This window comes from Protopterus annectens, chromosome 8.part0, assembly GCF_019279795.1.
Source record: "Protopterus annectens isolate FY-2018-M chromosome 8.part0, PAN1.0, whole genome shotgun sequence".
Lineage (NCBI taxonomy): Eukaryota > Metazoa > Chordata > Ceratodontiformes > Protopteridae > Protopterus > Protopterus annectens.
In genome coordinates, this window is record NC_056741.1 from 43327460 (window position 1) to 43350398 (window position 22939).

The 22939-nt window shown below is 44.2% G+C and overlaps 1 protein-coding gene across 1 annotated transcript in view; it reads right to left on the reverse strand.

The window, feature by feature from the left end:
* The window catches only part of MLF2 (myeloid leukemia factor 2), a gene marked incomplete in the record, with an annotated part of 514405 nt that overhangs the window by 131386 nt on the left and 360080 nt on the right, over positions 1–22939 (reverse strand).

Below are 22939 nucleotides of genomic sequence, written 5' to 3' on the forward strand. Positions count from 1 at the left end.
AAGGTATGCAGCAGTCTTTCCCCTTTGTTCTGTGGATTGGGAAAGAAGGTAGGTAGGTGGATTGCCTGGTTTAGAGACAGTCTGGATACCACCTTAGGCATAAATGTAGGATTAGTTCTTATGGACACTATCTTGATGGAAGATTAGGAAGGGTTGTACTGCCATTAAAGCCTGTAGTTCCGAAACCCTTCTTGCTGAAGTAATTGCCAGTAGGAAAGCAGTTTTCCAGGATAGGTGTTGAAGATCTGCTGTTGCTGCTGGTTCGAATGGAGGGAGTGTCAATTTTTCTAGCACAAAATTCAAGTCCCATGCTGGTAATGGTGGTTTCCTAGGAGGTTTTACATTCTTAATTCCTCTGAGGAACTGCCTGAGTAGAGGATGTGAGAAGACAGGGGGATCGAGGCTGTATTCTGCAGAAATAGCTGATGCATGTATCTTGATGGAGGAATAGGACAGGCCAGTATGTAGGAGCTCTGCCAAATATTCCAGGATGTTGGCAATATCTACCTTTGACACATCTTTCCCTCTTTCCGTACTCCAAATGACAAACCTTTTCCATTTTCCTGCATAGTTCCTTCTAGTAGAAGGTCTGCGGGCCTCAAGAATAATGTCTTTAACCCTTTGGGATAAATCTGGGTTAGATGCTCTTATGTAATGTTCCAGGCAGTGAGTTGCAGAGTTTTCAGGTTTGGATGCAAGATGTTGTAGTTGCTCTGAGTCAACATCAAAGGAATCAGGGGTAGAGTCCACGTTCCCCCCCCCCCCCCCCGAGACATGCTCCTCAGTAATGGATACCAATGTTGTCTTGGCCAATTTGGAGCTATAAGAATTATCCTTGGCCGTTCCTCTTTGATTTTCAGTAGTACCTTGTGCATCAAAGGAAGGGGTGGAAATGCATATGCTGTCAGGCCTTTCCAATTGAAGGATAGAGAGTCCACCTTCCAAGCAAGAGGGTGGTATGTCCTTGTGCAGAATTTCTTGAGCTGGTGGTTGAGTGGGGATGCAAATAGGTCTATTTGTGGCATTCCCAATTTCTTTGTGATGGCCTTGAAGATGTCCAGGTGTAGCATCCATTCGTGAGCATCCGAGGTAGTTCTGCTTAACATGTCTGCTAGGATGTTTTCTTTTCCCGGTACAAATATTGCCTGTAATTGAATGTTGTAGCTCAGAGCCATATTCCACAGGTCCAGAGTCATTCGGCATAGGGGGTATGACTGAGTGCCTCCCTGTTTGTTGATGTACCACATGACTGTGGTGTTGTCTGTCCTTATCATCACTTGGCCCTCTTTGAGGAATGGTCTGAAATTCTGGATTGCTAGTTTTACTGCCAGCATCTCTTTTTGATTTATGTGCAGGTGTAGTTGATCTGGAGTCCATAGGCCTTGAATGCACTTGTCCAGCATGTGTGCCCCCCAACCGAGGTCTGAGGTGTCCGTTGTGATGGTTTGGCTTGCTTGAATGGTGTGGAAGGACAATCCTGGGTTTGCCTGGCAAGTCTGAGCCCACCATAGGAACTCTTGTTTCAGGCATGGAATTAGTGGTATTTCGGTTTCTAAGCTGTGCTTGTGTTGAGACCATAAATTCTTTAGGTACCACTGTAGCTTTCTCATATGCAGTCTGGCATGGGGGACCAAGATTATGCAGGATGCCATGAAACCCAAGGCCTGCAGTACTTTCCTTGCTGTTAGTTTGTTCTGCTTTGCTAGTGTCAAGAAGTACAGAGGAAGTTGTTCTTGTTTTTCTGCAGTTAGGAATGCCATCTGTTTTACTGTGTCCAATTCTGCACCCAAGAATGTTATTGTCTGGGATGGTATCAGTTTTGACTTTTTTAAATTGACTGTGTATCCCAGGGCTTGTAGTAAGCAAATGACTCTTTGTAAGTCTTGTGTCAGCTTGCTTTTGTTGTCCGCTTGTATCAGGCAGTCGTCCAGGTATGGATAAATTTTGATTCCCTGAAGCCTGCAATGAGCGATTACTGATGCCAGGCATTTCGTGAACACTCCGGCAGTAGATAAGCCAAAGGGCAATGCTGAGAATTGATAATGCTCTGATCCTGCAAGAAATCTGAGGTATCTTCTGCAAATTGGTCGTATGGGGACGTGCAGGTATGCCTCCTTGAGATCTAGAGTTACCAGCCAATACTCCTTGCCCAGCATGGGAAGAAGTTGGTGTAGGGTCAGCATTTTGAATTTTGGAACAATGATGAATGTGTTTAAAGCAGACAGGTCGAGAATAGGTCTCCAACTGTTCTCTTTTCTTGGTACTAGGAAGAGTCTGGAGTAAAATCCCTTGCCCTGTTCTGTAGGTGGTACCCTTTCCACAGCTCTCATCTTTGTTAATTGAGCTATTTGTTTTAGGGCTTCTGACTTTTGATTTGGTGGCAGGTTTGGCATTCCTCTTTTTGCTGGTAAGGTGTGGAAATGAAACCTGTAGCCTTGGTCTATAGTTTGCAAAATCCAGTTGTCTCTTGTGATATAGTGCCAGTTTTTTGAGAATAAGGCTAACTTTCCGCCTAAGGGTGCTACTATTTGTTTCCTGGTAGGCGGTGTTAGAACCAAGTCACTGTGATTGTCCTGTTGCAGTGGTAGTGGTTGTATCTGTGCCTCGTTGGTTATTGCCTTGCCACTGGCGTCCCCTGTAGGCACCTCCTCTGGATTGATTTCTGCCTCTGGAACGTCTATTCCTGCCTCTCTGATTTTTAGAGGAGTCTGGAAAGGACCAATGTTTGGAAGGCCAGTTCCTGCTGAACCTTGGGGGCTGTACCTGTAAGAAATCTTTAACTGTTTGTACAGATTTTGCCTTCTCTTCCATTTTCTTCATTACTTGTTGGGCAGGAGAACCAAATAGACTGACCTTGTCCATAGGAGCATCTAATAGCTTTGCTTTAACATGATCCGGCAAGACCTGCTCTTTCAACCATGCATGCCTTCTTATAACTGTGCCAGTCATGGCTGATCTAAATGAAGCCTCCAGTGCATCATAGCCACATTTTAAAGAATGGTTACTAACCTGCTGAATGTTATTCACCATTTCTAGAACATATTTCTTATCTAAGGAATCATCAGAGGACAGTTTCTTAGTTAACTGATCAAGCATAAACTCTTGGTATTGGATCATATGAAACTGACAGTTCAAAGCTCTAGCTGAGAGAGTAGCGGAGGTGTATACTTTTACCCCATCTCTCTAAGGACCTGGATTCCCTATCAGAAGGGAGAGGGTTTTAGCTGAGGTCGAAGCTACTGCCTTAGGCCCCTGGGAGATAGTCTCTGGATCTGCAAAAGGAGCCTTGTATAAGTGGTGATGAGTGTCCGGTACCCTGTAGAACCTGTCGGGCTTAGCAGGGGCTGGAGGTAAAGTATCAGGAGCAGTGCAAACATCATTAAATGCATCATCCACAACAGGAAGAACTGGAGGTATAGCTAAGGGCCTATGCTGCGGTAAGTGTAAAAAGGTCCTAAGCCTTTTTCTTGAATCTGAGAAATCTTGTCCCTGCCATTGGAATTGCTCTTGCATGGCATGTAAGGTTTCCCCAAAGGAAAATTCCTCTGGTGGAGAGGCAGAAGGAATAGATTCTTCAGCATCAGAATCTTCATAAGTAGAAAGAGGAGCCTCTGGATGGTCTGTAATGTCTGAGTCGTCAGAAGAGTCATCTGAGGAGCCTGGCTCTGGGGGCTCTGTTCTAGGTCTCTTTTCTGGAGGTTGTGAGGCCCTGTCTGGGTGAGATTGGGATCCTCTTATTAAGGAGATGAGATCCTCTGCCAAAGTAAGCATTTGTGAACTGGAGCTGGGCCTGTGAGAGGGGGGCTTAACAGGCACTGGTTTAGCAGTTTTGGCTGCTTTAGCCCTGGCAAAGGCCTTTATAGACATGGCTGCAGGGGGCATAGCAGCACCACGTGCTGGGGTAGAGACATCCAAAGGGATGGTGTCCGATAACTCTAGAGAAACCACATTAGTAGGCAAAATTTCAGAGGCCGATTCAGCTAGGGTAGAAGGGGCCTTGGTAGTAGTCATGGATTCGGCTGTAGATTGAACCGTTTGCTCGGTTTCGGCCGAAACCGAGACACTCGCGGTTTGCTTTACCGTGGTTTCGGCCGAAACCGCAGACCGCGAGTGTCGGTCCTTTTCTTTGCGTTTTTTTAACAATTTGGGTAGTCGGAGGATCCGACGGCATAATGTACGCAAAGTCTGAGCGAAAAACTGTTCAGCAAACTCCGACCGGCCAAGCGTCGTCGGTTGAAGGAAGCACAGGCTAAACAAGCTGCTACGTCGTGGTCTGGGCCTAAACAAGGTAAGCAGTAAGAGTGGAAATCTTTATGAGGTATTTGTTTCCCACAAGTTAAACAGTTATTTACTTTTTCTGACATTGGCTGAGGCAAGAAAGAGTCCCCAACGGGGTACTTAGCTTTTAGAAGTCTTCGAAGTTGTATTCGGTAGTATTAATCTCTGGATCTGACCGACCGGCACTTGCCAACAGCTTCTGCTTCGGGCGCCACGCGGCAAGAAAGACGGAGGAAAATGGCGTCGGCTGATGCCTTTATACCCGAAGACCAGCAGAGATGACGTCGGGTGAAGTGCGACACCAGCCGAGACCAGACCCAGACTTTGGAATCCGGCCGACCGAAGGGCTGCCTGACGACAGGACAACCCATTTGTTAGGACTGCAGATGCATCCTTGAAGGACATCTGCTGGAAGTATAGATGAAGAGTTCTTCATTTGTCCGGGGTCAGAAATGCCATCTGAGAAGCTGTATTCAGTCTCACACCCAGAAAGCACATGTCCTGAGAGGGCACTAGACTGGACTTTATTTCGTTCACAGAATACCCTAGGCACCTTAAAACTGCCATTACATACTGGAGATGATGTAGTAACTTGTCCTTGTTTTGAGCAAGAATCAGGCAATCGTCCAGATAAGGATAAATTTGTATTCCTCTCTGTCTGAGGAAGGCAATTACAGGAGCCAGAACTTTTGTGAATACTCTGGGCGCAGTAGATAAACCAAAGGGCAATGCAGAGAACTGATAGTGAGAAGTACCAGCCCGGAATCTCAGGAATCTCCTGCAGCTGGGTCTGATAGGGATGTGAAGATAGGCCTCTTTGAGATCCAGGGTTACCATGCAGTGATCTTTGCCTAGCATAGGCAGAAGTTGTTGTAATGTTAACATCTTAAACTTTGGAATGTCTAGGTAGGTATTGAGAATGGACAAATCCAGAATTGGCCTCCAAGTGTTTCCTTTCTTTGGCACTAGGAATAGATGGGAATAAAAACCTAGGCCTACTTCTGACGGAGGGACCACCTGAATTGCCCCCATCTGCAAAAGTAAAGAAATTTGCTCCTGAGCCTCCATCCTTTGCTGAGGAGGCACATCCGGCATGCCTTTGAAAGGAGGAAAAGTGTGAAAATAAAACTTGTACCCGTGATTTATTATATCCAACACCCATTTGTCCTGGGTGACCAAATGCCAGTTTTGTTTGAAAAGTCCCAACTTTCCTCCTAGAGGAGCTGCCAGTAAAGAAGGGTCTGGCAGCGGAAGATACAGGTCATTGGGCCTGTTTACGAAAGGGCTGACCCCTGCCCTCACCAGAAGACTGTACAGGAGAACTCCAAGTCCTAGGTCTGAAAGAACCCTGAGTGTGAGCTCTGCCTCTACCACGCCTAGACCTGCCCTTAGACTGATAATCCGAAGAAGGATAAGACCATCCTCTAGCAGGCCAATTCCTACTAAACTTAGGGGGCTGCACCTGCATAAAATCTTTGACCGCCTGCATAGACTTAGCCTTATCTTCCATCTTTTTCAAAACTGATTCCACAGGAGGACCAAAAAGTACTTCCGATTGAAGAGGAGCATCCAAAATCCGAGCCTTAACATGCTCTGACAAATTTTGATCCTTAAGCCAGGCATGTCTACGAATAACTGAACCTGTAGCAGCCACCCTGGATGTAGCCTGAAGAGCATCGAAACCACACTGTAAAGAATGCTTGCCAACTTGATCTGATGCATGAACCAACTCCTGGAGCTCCTTACACTCTATACCCTCAGATAAAGCATCCACCTTAGATTTCAATTGACCAAACAAAAAGTTCTGATACTTCAGCATATGAAATTGGCAATTCAACGCCCTCATCGCTAATGTAGAGGAGGTGTACACTTTTTTCCCCCACCTATCTAAAGCTCTAGAATCTTTATCCAAAGGAACTGGATTCTTAACCACAGAAGCCCTAATACCCTTCGGACCTTGAATAATAGTTTCCGGATCAGCTCTAGGACACTTGTACAAATACTTATGTGCTTCTGGAACTCTATAATATCTGTCTGGCTTAACAGGGGCAGGAGGCAAAAGAATCAGGATTAAGGGAAGATTCAGAAAAAACACCCTGAACAACATCTAAGACAGGAGGAATAGCCAAGGGCCTATGTTGTGGCAGAAACAAAAATTCCCTAAGCCTCTTCCGAGAATCTGAAAAATCCTGACATTCCCACTTAAAATGTTCCCTCATGGAATGTAAAGTCTCAGAAAAAGAAAAATCCTCTGGAGGAGAAGCAGAAGGACAGGAATCCTCTGCATCCGAATCTGAATAAGAAGGGAATTCCTGAATTTCCTCACCTGAGGAATCAGAGTAGTCAGAGGAATGATCCATTCCTTCTAAATCTGCCTCCACCCTAGGCCTTTTTTCTGGGGGGGGGGGGGGCATAGAACCCCTGATCAAAGTAATCAAGTCCTCCGCCATTTTCAACATATGTTTTTTAGGAACAGGGGCTGGAGAGCTAGAACCATGACCAGGGCCAACAAGACAAGGTTTGGCCTTAACATGGCCTTTAGCCACTGAAGTAGAAGGCCTAATAACCTTCTGTAAAGATGGAACTACAGACACCTGAGAAGCACCCTCAGCCGGGCCTAAATCCGGAGAGGCCAACTCCTGCAAAAGTAAAGGTTCCCCCTGGGATTCAGCCGAACCCTCGGCAGGATCCACAGATTCAACCGGAGGCTCCGTAGAACCGGCGTCCGCAACGGACGACTCATACGGTTTAGACTTCAAAGATTTATCTTTACGCTTTTTAGCGGTAGCGGGCGTCGGAGGATCCGACGGCATGTTATAGTTACACCTTTTACCAAAAACAAGCCTGGCACAGTCTAACCTCCTTTTAATGGTGCGCTTATTAAATCTAGCACAAAAGCGACACCCGACCACGTCGTGCTCAGGCCCCAAGCAAGGAATACAGAAAGAATGATAATCCCTATGAGGTATCGGTTTCCCACAAGAAATGCAATTAACTTTTTCTGACATCCGGAAAACTGAGGCAAGAAAAGACAAAGATTTCCCCAACGGGGTACTTAGCCCAACTTGGTCTTCGGTCTGAAACTCGATAAATGACAATTTCAGAACGCCGAACGGCACTTGCAAACGCTGCTTCTGCTTCGGACCACGCGGCAAGAAAGACTGAGGATATGGCGTCGGTCATGCGCTTAAGTACTACTACGTACTGATGTCAGCTCCAGGCGACAATGACCGATGCCAGCCCAGCTCTTTGGTATTCGGGCCGATCGAGGACAGCGGACTACCCTCAGGTTATGACTGCAGCAATGTGAGACTAAGAACATCGGGTCCTTTCCAGCCACAGACAAACCCCAAAGAGGTAGATACAGGCGCTCAAGGGGCAGAGGACAATCTCAAGGATCATATAGAGGCAGGCAATGGCCAACTCAAGCACCAAGAGGTGGCGAAGACAGTGCACAACAATACAGAAAGCAAACCCAATGACTTCCCCCTTTTCATGCCAAGCAAATCTCAGCTGGCAGCTCCCTTGGGAGGAAAGCTGGATCTATTTTCAGGAAATTGGCATATTATCACAACAGACAAATGGATCCTGGACATAATAAACAGAGGCTACAGATTTCATTTTCACACTCTTCCAAAAATGAGAGGCATGCCAAACCTGCCACACAATCAAAGGGCAGAGGCACAAATACAAATTACAAAACTCATGGACATGAAAGCCATTCAAGAGGTTCCGACTCACGAACAAGGCCAAGGTTTTTATTCCAGACTTTTCCTGGTACCAAGAAAAGGAACCGACTGGAGACCCATTTTGGACTTGACTTATCCATCCTAAATACATTTCTACTCGTACCAAAATTCAAGATGCTCACATTACAGCAGCTTCTTCCCATGCTGGGCAAGGAGTTTTGGCTGGTAACATTGGACCTCAAGGAGGCATACCTGCATGTCCCAATCAGACAAAGCTGCAGAAGATACTCAGATTTCTTGCAGGTTCAATCCACTATCAATTCTCTGCATTGCCCTTTGGCTTATCTACTGCGCCCAGAGTATTCACGAAATGCCTGGCATCAGCAATTGCCTACTGCAGACTTCAAGGGATACAAATTTACCCTTATGTGGACGACTGCCTGATCCAAGCGGACAGCAAGCACACTCTTCTGGAACATCTGGCTTATGCAACACGGTTACTGAATTCTCTGGGATACACAATCAACAAAGAGAAATCCAGGCTAATACCATGTCAGAAAATAACTTTCCTGGGTGCCAACTTGGTCACAAACACCCAGATGGCCTATCTTACGCCAGAAAAACAAGGGCAACTAACTCAGTACTTCAAAACACTAGCAAATTGTACCAGGCTTACTGCAAGGAAAATCCTGCAGGCTCTGGGCTTCATGGCATCTTGCATTCTTTTAATCCCATGTGCAAAGTTGCATATGAAAAAACTTCAATGGTACCTAAAAAGCCTATGGTCTCAACACAGCCACAATTTGGAAACAATAATACCAATAATTCCATGTTTGCAAAAGAAATTTCTATGGTGGGCCCAAACATGTCAAACAAACACAGGTCTCCCATTCTGCAAGCCTCAAGCAAATCAAGTCATCACAACAGACGCCTCAGATTACGCCTGGGGGGCGCACATGACAGGCAGGTGCATTCAGGGCAAATGGTCCCAAAAGGAAATGCACCTTCACATCAATCAAAAAGAAATGCTAGCAGTAATGAATACAATTACAGCATTCAAGGACCTCCTGCATCCAGGGCAATTATTGATAAAAACAGACAACACCACAGTGATGTGGTACATAAACAAACAAGGAGGAACACATTCATATCCCCTGTGCAGACTAGCCATGACACTTTGGAACTTGGCTCTGGAATGGCAAATCGAACTTCAAGCACAGTACTTGCCAGGTTTGGAAAACATGCTGGCAGACAATCTAAGCAGGAATATGACAGATCCACATGAATGGAAGCTGCATCCACAGGTGTTTACAAAGATAATCCAAGCATGGGGAAGGCCAGACATAGATCTCTTCGCCTCCCACAGGAACCATCAACTGGAAAAGTTTTGTTCAAGGACTTTTCATCAAAAGGCCTGGAGGGTGGACGCCCTTTCATTCACAGTGTACGCTTTCCCACCTCTGCCTCTTCTACCCAAGGTGCTCTTGAAAGCAAGAGCAGACAGACCGAAGATGATACTGATTGCTCCAGACTGGCCAAGACAGCACTGGTACCCACTCCTAAGGAGCCTAACACATACTCCTCCCTGGCCTCTACCTCTAATGCCTCTTCTGCTAACTCAGCACAGCTACAAAACTCTTCACAGTCAGCTGAAAACACTCGATCTTGCTGCATGGAAAATTCCTTAACACCACAGCAGACCCTACTCTCCAAAGAGGTCCAGGATGTCATTCTGGAGGCCAGAAGGCCATCTACTAGGAAGACTTACTCCGCAAAATGTTAACGGTTTTGCTCTTGGAATGAGAAAAAAGGCCAGGACCCTAAAAAACTGAATTTGCCTCAGGTATTACAGTATCTAGCTGAGCTGCTGAACAGTGGACTTTCATTTTCCTCCATAAAAATCCATGCCTCAGCCATTTCTGCAGAATTCAACACGGATCCACCGTTATTCTCTCACCCACTTTTAAGACAATTCCTCAGAGGGACTAAGAATACAAGACCACCAAGGAAACAACCAGTGCCAGCCTGGGATCTTAATTACATTCTAGAAAAATTAGCATTGCCTCCCTTTGAACCAGCTGCCTCAACAGATTTGCAATATTTGTCCTGGAAAACAGCTTTCCTTCTGGCCATTACCTCAGCTCGTAGGGTTTCGGAACTACAAGCCCTCATGGCTGTGCAGCCCTTTCTTATCTTCCATCAGGACAGGGTTTCCCTTCGAACCAACCCGTCATTTATGCCTAAAGTGGTATCCAGGGTAGCTTTAAATCAAGCCATACACTTACCTACCTTTTACCCTAATCCTCAAAACAAAGGAGAAAGGCTGCTACATTCCTTAGACATCCATAGACAGCTATGTTACTATTTGGACAGAACAAAGCCTTTCAGGAAATCACAACAACTTTTTGTGTCTTATGCTGTAGGAGCTCAAGGGAAGCCTGTTACCAAACAGACAATCTCTAAATGGATAGGCCACTGCATATGATTTTGTTACTCCTATCATGGGAAATCTGTCCCTGTAAGCATCAGACCACACTCCACCAGGGCCACAGCTACCTCTACAGCCTTCCTCAGAGAAGTTCCTACCAAAGATATCTTGGAGGCAGCCACTTGGTGTTCTGTATATACCTTCACAAGACACTAACACCTGCCTTTATATTCCAAAACTAGAGCAGGCTTTGCTACTGCTGTGTTGCAGGACATTCTGGCTCACCCCAGTTCTACCTAGTGCCTACCACCCTCTGCGTAGCTTTGGGATTCTACCCATATGCGATTACTGCAGCTGTATGCACGATGAACATAGTACAGTTTTGTACCTACCATAAATGTAGATGTTCGAGTGCTAATACAGCTGCAGTACAGGTTTCCCTCCCTCCTTCCCCTCTAGGTACAGGACTAGTGGCTAACACCTCCTCATACAACTTATTTTGGGTTATCCTCATATGGTGTATTTGCTTGCAACTACTCTTTTTTGATAACATTGCATTGCTTGCATATATATATATATATATATATATATATATATATATATATATAATCTATTGCCTTCCTTTTGGGGGCACCTGACATCTGGGGCAAGAAAGACTGGAGAACATGGCGTCGGCTGTTACTTATATACCCCCTGTCGCACTGATGTCAGGGAAGAAGGCGACAACAACCGACGCCAGACCAAGACTTTGGAATTCGGCCGACCGAGGACCCGCCTGACGGCAAAGAACCCATATGTGATTACTGCAGCTGTATTAGCACTCGAACATCTACATTTATGGTAGGTACAAAACTGTACTTTAGTATGCATGCAGTTCACAGTTTGCGACACTGCTTGGAAAGTAAAATCTGATGCTGTCAGTTGATAATGTCAGTGGTAAAAGGTGCTGTATTTATTTTGAATTGGTTAAGCAGAGCAGAGCCTCAATCACAAAAGACCAATTTCAGTCTAAGCATAGAGAGATGTAACCAAGAAAAGTAAAGAAACAACAACAAAAGCATGTACATTACAGTAACCAAGAAACAACAACAAAAAAACATGTACATTACATTATGGTGCTACACAGTGGTGTGATGGGAGGGTGTCAGTCAAGGCTCAAAGAGGAAGGGAGAGCTATGGAAGTCAGGCCAGCCAATCTGGCTACCCGCAGACAGGAATCCCAAGTCAGGACTGCAAGAGTGAATACAGCAAACATCCCCTGTCTATGCAACCATATCAGCAGCTTGTGATAGAGTAACAAATTGTACCGCTATAAACACCTTAGGACATGGGCATGATCTTGCTCCACAGATCTAGTCAGTACATGAAAAACATCTGGGAATCTTGCCATATCTTGTTGCACATTAATATGGAGCAACTTCTTATCTTGTTTATTTCAACATGAATAAATCCATGTCATAATTACTCTTGCTCCTTTTTTAACATAGTTAAGATGTTTCTTTTTTTTTTCAATAATCATTTTTATTGTTTTACCAAACCATTATACATTTCACACACTATTTACATTATGTACAATATTGCTTCCAATGTTTTAGTTCCATTTTGAATTTCCCTATAATACATTAAGAATAAATATCATTTTAACCAAGTACAGGAAATTAAAATCACAAAAAATTAAACATAAAAGCATCTACAATAGACAATTATAAACCAACTCAAGCCAATAATTTGTATTATTTCTACATTTTCTATCTAATCCAAGAATGTGTTGGTACACATACAGAATGTCCTGACGGAAAGTGGATAGGAACCGCTACGCCAAAATAATATTAAAGATTTGTTCCCAAATTTTTATGCTGTTCATACTTTTCTTATTATTTCTAATTAACAATTTGTGCTAATATATGCTTAATCGCTAACAGCCTGAAATTTTGCCACGACACCTGTGCTGGGTTCAACCAATTTGTGGCTATATATAATTTCATTAGTAAACTAATATTCATAATTACAATCTTTTTTGTTTTGTCCAAATTCTCCGTGGAATATGTAAAATCAGAAATTCCCAGGAGAGTGTTGAGTTTTGGTAACCCATTTTTGTAGTTGTAACTTTAAAGAATTCCATAATTTATAAATGCACTTGCAACTCCAGAACATGTGTAACAGGTCTGCTGTCTGATCTACACACTGTGGACATTTAGGTGACTTTTGAATCAAATTTATGAAGTGTAAGATGGGTATAATATGCATTGTTAAATATCATCAATTGAGTAAAGACCAGTTTTTGAAGTGATACGGATTTTAATGTTAAGTTAAACGCCTCTACTATTTTACTGTCGTCTAGGGATGGCAATTTCTCTCTCCAGTATTTGGATAACAGAATATGATTATTATATTTTCTCTCTTTTGCCATTTTATACGCTGAGGATATATATTTTCTATCTTGTTGCAATGCTTCCCACAGATGACCTGAAATAACTATTTCCTCTTTTTTTATTTCAGAACTGGTAAAATAATTTATGGCCAAAATCTTTTAACTGCCTCATTATAATTAAATAAGAGATGGGAAGATTCATCTCTTAAGATATCATGTACCGCTACTCCTAGGAAGGGGTATAAATCCCTTACAGTTAATTCCTTAATAAATGGATATTTCTTTAAGTCTATCAGTTGATTACCAATAGTTATATTAGGATTTCCATCAAACGGTTGAAACATCATCATATATTTTAAAAGGTTCAAGGAGGCAAACAAGGATGTTTCTAATATTGAATACAAACATGCAAAGCAGTAACAAGACACTTTGCTAAGTCCAGTACAACATACAGCTGTTTTTACCATACTGGAATCGCCAATTCATTCTGCTACTAGGGGCTGCCAGGTGACAATGTCTACCTCACTTTTTTTTTTCTTCGAGTCGATCACAGTTTGATTATAACCAAGTATTTTGTTATGGACCTTTTACGATGCCATGTTACACTAAAGTACAGTTGTGTACACTTACCATAAATGTAGATGTTAGAGTGTATTCACTGTTGCGGTCATTACATTTGGGTTATCGGCTTGCAGTAGCCCTCAGTCGGCCTGATTAACAAAGTCTTGGGTCCTGTGTCAGGTTGCTGTCCCTTCTTCTGTGACATCAGGTCGTCACGGGTATAAAACATGCAGCCGACGCCATTACATCAGCTTTTCTTGCCCCAGATGTCAGGTGCCCCCCCTAATGGGAAGCAATTAAATATATAAATATACAAGGATATACCTCCAACAAAAAAGCAAATGCACCAAAATGCTTTTAAGCATAGTAAGGAAAGAAGTTATGGGGCTGGAGGGAGGGTAACCAGGACTGCAAGAGTGAATACACTCTAACATCTACATGTATGGTAAGTGTACACAACTGTACTATGTTCTTCGTGTTTCACTGTTGCAGTCATTACATTTGCTATAAGGCCCTGCAAGACTGCAGTGGTAAAGCCAGCTCTGGACTTAGAGAAAATTGGTAAATGATAATGCTTGGTGAAAGTAAGTACAGAACTCCAGGTAGCAGCTTCTAGGATGTCCCTGGAAGGGACGCCTCTGAGAAAGGCTGTAGAGGTAGATGCTGCCCTGGTAGAGTGGGGTCTGATGCCCTGTGGGATAGGTTTTCCATGATGCTTATAGCAAAAATGAATGCAATGGTATATCCATTTAGAAATGGTTTGTTTTGAAATAGCCTTTCCCTCTTTCCCTGCAGCAAATGCCACCAGCAGTTGTTCAGATTTCCTTTGAGTTTTAGTCCTGTCCAAGCACATACAAGGAGTGCAGAATCCGTTCCCCTTTGTTCTGTGGATTAGGAAAGAAGGTTGGCAAATTAATGGACCAATTAAGAGCCACACTGGATACCACGTTGGGCATGAAGGAGGGATTGGTTCTGAGGGACACCCTGTCCGCATGAAAGATGATGAAAGGCTCCATTGCCATAAGGGCCTGTAATTCATATACCCTTCTTGCAGAAGTGATTGCTAAAAGGAATATTGTTTTCCAAGAAATTTTAAATCTGCAGTAGCAGCTGGCTCGAAAGGAGGAAGAGTGAGTTTCTCCAAGTCAAAGTTTAGGTCCCAGGCTGGAGTTGAAGCTCTCCTTGGTGGCCTTAAATTTTTGCACCTCTGAGAACTGCTTGAGCAGTGGGTGAGAGAAGAGGGGAGGTTCTGTGTTATAATGAGCTGAAATGGCAGAGGCGTGAGTTTTGATGGAGGAAAAGGACAAGCCCCTTGTGAAGCATCTCAGTTAAGTATTGTAAAATCAGAGGCAAATGGGGTGCTGCTGTGCTCATCCCTAGAGATTGGTTCCAGGCACAGAATGTTTTCCATTTCGCAGCATAAGATTTCCTAGTACTAGGTCTCCCCTGCCTCTAAAATGATATCCACCACTGGTTTACTGAGGGATGGTAAAGGAGAGATTAGGTAATTAGCCAGGTTGCTAGGTTCAGTGTTTGAAGCAGAGGATGCAGAATCTGGTTCTCCTGCTGAGACAACAGGGAAGGTGTCAGGCAGGTGCCATGGGGCCAACCGTGACACACTGCACAAGAGAGGGTACTAATGTTGGTGTGGCCAGTCTGGTGCAATCAAAATAGTCCTTGGCTTGTTCTGTTTGATTTTTAATAGTACTTTGGAGAGCAGAGGCAGAGGAGGAAAGGCATAAACTGACAGTTTTTTCCAGCTGAAGGACAGAGCTTTCGCTTTCCAAGCTTGTTTGTGGGGAATCCTTGTGCCAAATTTGTCCAATTGATAGTTCTGGGGGGAGGCAAACAGGTCTGTATCTGGGCTCCCCCATTTGCTTGTCAACATGTTGAAAATCCTTTGTTCCAGTTTCCACTCCTGTGGGTCCATGAGGTTTCTGCTTAGTCCATCTGCCAGTGTATTTAATTTTCTAGGCAGGAATTGAACTTGTAGATGCACTTGGTAGCTCAAGGCTTTGTTCCACAATGCCATGGCTAGTCTGCAGAGGGGGTAAGAATGTGTACCCCCCTGCTTGTTTATGTACCACATAACAGTGGTGTTGTCCATCTTTACCATTAGTTGTCCTGGAAGAATATGATCCTTGAAGGCTGTCAGAGCATTCTGTACAGCTAACATTTCTTTTTGAATGATATGCAGGTGCATTTGACTTGGGTTCCATTTGCCCTGAATGCACTTCCTTGCCAGGTGAGCCCCCCATGCATAGTCTGATACATCTGTTAGGGTATGGGCGGCAGGGGATAGTGTGAATGGTATTCCCTTGTTTTGGTGGCAGGCCTCTGCCCACCAAAGGAACTCTAGGCGTAGGCAAGGTATAATAGGAATCATTGCTTCTAGATCCTGAGAGTGTTGACGCCATAGGCTTTTTAGATACCACTGTAGTTTCCTCATATGCAGTCTTGCATATGGAATTAGAAGAATGCAGTAGGCCATGAACCCCAAGGCTTGCAGATTTGCCTTGCAGATGGCAGGGATTTTGTGGCCACTTGTTTGAAGTAGGTTGTCAAATGAATCTGTTTCTCTGGCGTGAGGAAAGCCATCTAGGAAGCTGTATTCAAGCTTGCTCCTAAGAATATAATTTTTGACAGGGTACCAGGTGTGATTTTTCATTTATGGTGTACTCCAGACAAGTCAGCACCCTTTGTACAAAGGCCAGATGATTCAAAAGTATGTCCTGGCTTTCTGCCTGAATTAGACAATCGTCCAGGTATAGGTATATCTGAATATTTCTTTGTCTGCAAAATGCAATAACTGGGGCTAGGCACTTTGTGAATACCCTGGTCACAGTAGATAAGCTAAAGTGCAGTGCAGAGAAAATACAGTTTTGTACCTACCATAAATGTAGATGTTCAAGTGTTCACACTGCTGCAGTCATCACACTTGGGTTATCTGCCGTCAGGCGATCCCACAGTCGGCCCAAATTCCAAAGTCTTGGTCCGGCTTTGGTTACTGACGCTTATTCCCTGACAACAGTGCGACAAGGGTATAAAAGAGGCAGTTGACGCCATTTTCTTCAGTTTTTCTTGCCCCAGATGTCAGGTGCCCCCAAATAGGAATTCAATACATAATCCTAAGTAAATTAGGTAAGTAGAAAACAATAGCTACAGCTGTAAGCAAATACACCATATATAAATACATCTTAGAGATTGTATAAACAGGGAGCTATAGATAAAACCCAGGTAAGAAGAGGGGAAGGTGGGAGGGTAACCTGGACTGCAGCAGTGTGGACACTCGAACATCTATATTTATGGTAAGTACAAAACTGTACTATGTTCATCGTGTTACACTGCTGCAGTCATCACACTTTGGTTGAATCCCAAAGCTAAGGCTGGGCGGTTGGTACTAAACAGGGTTTGGAGAAGCTAGTAGGCCCTGCAAAACTGCAGTGGCAAAGCCAGCTCTGGTTTTTGAGTATAGAGGTAAGTGGTAGTGCTTGGTGAAGGTGTGCACTGAACTCCAAGTTGCAGCTTCCAAAATATCCTTGGTTGGTACCCCTCTGAGTAAGGCTGCTGATGTTGCTGTAGCCCTGGTGGAATGAGGCCTAATGTTACCAGGTACAGGTTTCCCATGGTGTGTGTAGCAGAAACGGGTACAATGTCCTATCCATTTTGAAATGGTCTGTTTTGATATAGACTTTCCTTGAGATCCTGCAGCATAGGATACAAAGAGCTGATCAGATTTTCTGAAAACCTTTGTTTTATTCAAGTAGAAACATAATTGCCTGTGAATGTCCAAAGAGTGTAGGAGCCTTTCCCCTTTATTCTGGGGGTTTGGATAAAAGGTAGGTAAATGAATGGTTTGGTTTAAAGCCACACGAGATACTACCTTTGGCATAAAGGAAGGGTTAGTTCGTAAAGAGACTCTGTCTTGATGAAAAATGATGAAAGGCTCCACTGCCATTTGGGCCTGTAGCTCTGAAACTCTTCGTGCTGAAGTTATTGCTAGTAGCAGGGCAGTTTTCCATGATAAAAATTGTAAATCAGCTGAAAAAGCTGGCTCGAAGGGCGGTAGTGTAAGTTTTTCCAAAACAAAATTGAGGTCCCAAGTTGGTGCTCTTTGGGGCAGTCTTGTGTTCTTAGCCCCTCTGAGGTACTGTCTTAATGGATATGAAAAAAAATAGGAGGATCCGTGTTGTAATAAGCTGAAATAGCTGAAGAGTGGATCTTTATAGATGAAAAGGAAAGGCCTTTGTGCAACATCTCGGTTAAATATTGCAGAATCTGGGGAATATTTGGGACAAGAGGATTTTGGCCTTTAGCCTGGTTCCAGGCGCAGAATCTTTTCCATTTGTCCGAGTAGGTTTTCCTGGTGCTGGGTCTCCTGGCCTCCAGAATGACATCCGTAACAGCTGTAAAGAGAAGTGTTGACTGGTTGTTTAGATAATCTGCCATGCAGCCAGATTTAAAGTCTTGGGCTGGCTGTGTAGAATCTGATTGTTTTGCTGAGTCAGCAGGTGAGGAATCTGAGGTAAAATCCATGGTGGGCCTTGTGCCATGTTCCTTAATATTGGACACCAGTGCTGGCATGGCCAGTCTGGAGCAATGAGTATCATTTGTGGCCTCTCTAATCTGGCTTTTAGCAGCACCTTTGCCAGAAGAGGCAGTGGAGGAAAAGCATACACTGTTAGTGTTTTCCAACTGAATGAGAGGGCGCCCACTTTCCAAGCTAGTGTGTGGTATGTTCTTGTGCAAAACTTTCGCAGCTGGTAGTTTTGGGGGGAGGCAAACAGATCCATGTCTGGGCTCCCCCATTTTTGAGTTATCATTGTGAATACTTGTGGGTCTAGTTTCCACTCGTGAGGAAACATGATATTTCTGCTTAGTTCGTCTGCCAATGTATTTTTCTTTCCTGGCAGGAATTGTGCTGGTAGTTGAACTTGGTAGGTCAGTGCTGTGTTCCACAAGGTCACTGCTTGCCTGCATGGGGGGGTAGGAATGTGTGCCCCCTTGTTTATGTACCACATCACTGTGGTGTTGTCCGTCTTTATTAGAAGTTGTCCTGGATGTAGGAGGTCCTTGAAAGCTGTTAGGGCATTTTGTACAGCTAGCATCTCTTTTTGATTGATGTGGAGATGCATTTGATCTACAGACCATTTGCCCTGAATACACTGTCCTGCCATGTGTGCTCCCCAGGCATAATCCGATGCATCTGTTGTCATTGTTTGCCTGGCTGTGGGCAAGGTGAAAGGCTGACCCTTGTTGAGGTGACATGCCTGAGCCCACCATAGAAACTCCTGTTGAAGGCAGGGAATTAGTGGTATTATTGTTTCCAAGCTGTGTTGAGTCCATACGCTTTTCAGGTACCATTGTAATTTCCTCATATACAGTTTGGCATATGGTATTAGTAGTATGCAAGATGCCATGAATCCCAAGGCCTGCAGAATTTTTCTTGCAGGGAGTTGGGTCTTTGTTGCCATCATTTTGAAGTATTGAGTCAGTTGTCCTTGCTTGTCTGGCATGAGATAAGCCATCTGGGCCATTGTATTTAGGCTGGCACCCAGGAATATTACGTCTTGTGAGGGCACTAGTTTTGACTTCTTTTCGTTTACTGTGTACCCTAGGCAACTTAGTAGGTTTTTTTTACAAACGCCAGAGGTTTTAAAAGAATGTCCTTGTTGTCTGCTTGAATAAGGCAGTCATCCAGGTATGGATATATTTGGATTCCTCTTTGTCTGCAGTATGCAATTACTGGTGCCAGGCATTTTATGAAGACCCTGGGCGCAGTAGATAAGCCAAAGGGCAGTGCAGAGAATTGGTAATGAGTTGTACCTGCTATAAATCGGAGGTATCTTCTGCAATTTTGTCTGATAGGGACATGCAGGTATGCCTCCTTGAGGTCCAACGTTACTAGCCAAGCCTTCTTGCCCAGCATGGGAAGAAGTTGCTGTAGTGTGAGCTTCTTGAATTTGGGTACTTCCAGGTATGTGTTTAGAAATGAAAGGTCCAGAATGGGTCTCCAGGCTTTGTCCTTTCGGGGAACCAGAAAGAGTCTCGAGTAAAATCCTTGTACTTGCTCCTGTGTAGGAACCTGTTGAATGGCTCTCATGTCCATGAGTGCTGTAATTTGTCTTTGAGCCTCTGCCCATTGATTTGATGGCAGGTTTGGCATTCCTTTTATCCTTGGTAAAGTGTGAAAGTGGAACCTGTATCCTTGAGTTACAATATTTAGGACCCATTTGTCTTTTGCGATAATGTGCCAATTGTCTGCAAAAAGTGCAAGTTTTCCTCCCAAGGGAGCTGCCAAGAGTGATTTGCTTGGCAGTCTGAGAGGTAAGTCATTGTGATGGTCTTCTGATAGTTTAAGACCTGTCTTCTCCTCCTTTCTGAGTTGTGGCACCCCATTGTCGTGGCTTGTAAGAGCCTTGTGGCTGACCTCTGCCCCTTGGGCGTCTGTATTTGCCCCTCTGTGGTCTGTCAGAAGTTGGAAAGGACCACTTTTTGGTTGGCCAATTTCTGCTGAAACGAGGGGGTTGAACCTGTAAAAAATCCTTGACCGTCTGCATAGATTTTGCCTTATCCTCCATTTTCTTTAAAACCTCTTCTGCTTTCACACCAAATAAAACATCCCGCTGTAAGGGTGAATCCAATAACTTTGCTTTAACATGATCAGGTAAAGTTTGTTCTTTTAACTAAGCATGCCTACGAATGACAGACCCTGTTACAGCTGCTCTGCAAGAAGCTTCCAATGAATCAAATCCACATTGCAAAGTATGTTTTCCCACTTGTTCTGCTGCATGCAACAAATCTTGCATTTCCTTGTAATCAGGCTGCTCTGTATGTGTGCTCATTTTTTGTTTGAGACATCAAATATTGTTGATATTTCAGCATGTGAAACTTGCAATTTAAGGCCCTCATAGCTAGAGTAGCTGAGGTATATACTTTCTTTCCTCATCCGTCTAGTGCGCTAGAATCCCTTTCAGACGGTACAGGATTTTTAGCAATAGAGGCCTTAACCCCTTTGGGACCCTTGGAAATGGTTTCTGGGTCAGCAACAGGGCTTTTATATAGGAATTTATGTGAGTCAGGGACTCTGTAGTATCTGTCTGGTTTGGCTGGTGCAGGAGGTAATGAATCTGGGTTAAGGCTAGATTCTGAATAAACATCATCCACAATGTCTAACACAGGTGGAATAGCAAGGGGTCTGTGCTGGGGTAGTAAGAGGAACTCTCGGAGACTTTTCTTAGAATCAATCAGAGTAATCCTGGCCTTCCCAGTAGAAATGTTCCCTCATGGTATGTAAAGTTTCCCCAAAAGAGTAGTCTTCTGGGGGAGATGCTGAAGGAATAGACTCTTCAGCATCAGAGTCTTCATAAGGGGGGGGGGGAAGAGTACTCCTGTTCCTCAGAAGAATCTGAGGAAATGGAAACCTGGTCAGAAGAAGCGTAGTCCTCCTCCTGTCTAAGCCTTTTGTCAGGTGGGGGATGGGAACCCCTGATTAGGGTAATTAAGTCTTCGGCCATCTTAAGCATCTGTTTCTTAGGCATGGGGCCTTGCACTGGAGACTGCTGTACAGGCTTCCTTACTTTTAATGGAGTTTTCAGTTTTGCATAGGATTTAATAGTAAGTTTAGTCGGTCTGAAGACACCCTCAGCAACTGACGGCCTTTCAACTGCACCGGAATCCCCTTCAGCCATAGAGTCGGAAGGGCCTACAGATAAAGGCTTTGGAGGCCCTGCAATCTCCGCTTGGGAGTCAGATGCAGGCTGGGGTTCTAAAGCTGGGGTTCTAAATCAGCGGTAGTCAGGGGCTCACTGAAAACCGGACAACTGGTGACTGGCCTAGCAGAGGCCTCGGTGTCTGGTTTGGGTCTCGGCTGCCTGTCCTTATCTTTGCGCTTTTTATGCATCCCGGTCGTCGGTTGCTCCGACGGCATGGTATAATTAAATTTTCTACCAAAATAACGTCAGGCGAAATCAAACCGACATTTAATAGTTCGTTTGTTAAACCTAGCACAAAACTGACAACCTGTGACGTCGTGGTCTGGGCCTAGGCAAGGGATACAATAAGAATGAAAATCCTTATGAGGTATTTGCTTCCCACAAGAAATGCAATTATTAACTTTTTCTGACATCGGACTGAGGCAAGAAAAGGTTCTCCAATGGGGTACTTAGCTTTATTGAAGACTTCGGTCTGAAATTAGATTTGAAAATCTCAGGAGTCGGCCGACCAGCACTTGCGAACTGCTTCTGCTTCGGGCACACCGCGTGGCAAGAAAGACTGGAGCAAATGGCGTCGGCTAACTCTTTTATACCCCTGTCGCACTGACATCAGAGAAGAAGTGACAGCATCCGATGCCGGACCAAGACTTTGGAACTCGGGCCGACTGTGGGACCACCTGACGGCAGATAACCGAAGTGTGATGACTGCAGCAGTGTAACACGAACATCTGATAATGCATGTAGCCTGCTCTGAAGCGTAGGTATCCTTCTGCAAGATTCCCTGATAGAGATGTGCAGGTATGCTTCTTTTAAATCTAATGTTGCCAACCAAGCATCCTTGCCTAGCATAGAAAGCAAATGGTGAAGAGTCAGCATCTTGAATTTTGGAATCGCCAAAAAGGTGTTTAGAGTAGAAAGGTCCAGGATAGGACGCCAAGGATTGTCTTTTCTGGGAACCAGGAAAAGTCTCGAATAGAAACCTTGTCCCTTTTCCTCTTCTGGTACCAACTGAATAGCCCCCATGTTTAAGAGAAAGCACATGCTTTTAGGCCTCGGCCCACTAATTTGGGGGTAGATCTGGCCACCCGCTTGGTGTTGGTAAAGTGTGGAAGTGAAATCTGTATCCTTGGGACACTATATTTAAGACCCATTTGCCCTGGGTTATGAGTTTCCAGTTTTTGGCCTGCAGACCAATCTTTCTGCCTAAAGGAGCATTCAAATTGAAAAGTGCTTGGAAGTTTTAAAGGCAAGTCATTGAGACAATTTTCCATAGGGGGGATTCTTACTACTCCCAGATTTGGATGCGGAAGCCCCCCCCCCCACACACACACACTGCTTAGTCTTGTGCGTACCTTGTGACTGAAACCTGGGGTTTCTACTGTGTCTGGGTTTGGATTGAGAACATCTGGAAGGGGCCGGAAAAGACCAATTCTTAGAGGGCCAATGCCTACTAAATGTTGGAGGCTGAACTTGTAAAAAATCTTTCACAGTTTGCATAGATTTAGCTTTAAATTTCCATCTTTTTAAGAACTTCCTCAGCTTTGTTGCCAAACAGACGGTCCTGATTTAAGGGAGCATCCAAAAGTTTAGCTTTAACATGATCATGCAAAGACTGCTCCTTAAGCCAAGCATGCCTTCTGAGTACAGACCCAGTGACAGCCGCCCTGCAAGAGGCCTCTAATGAATCAAATCCACATTGCAAAATATGCTTTCCAACCTGTTCAGCAGAATGCATTAAATCCTGTAATTCTTTATTTTCAGCACAGTCAGGAATGACATCATGTTCTGTTTAAGCAATCCAATAACATGTTGTTGATACTTCAACATAACAATTTAAGGCCCTAATTGCCAAGGTTGCAGAAGTGTAAACCTTCTTACCCCATCTATCCAGCACTGA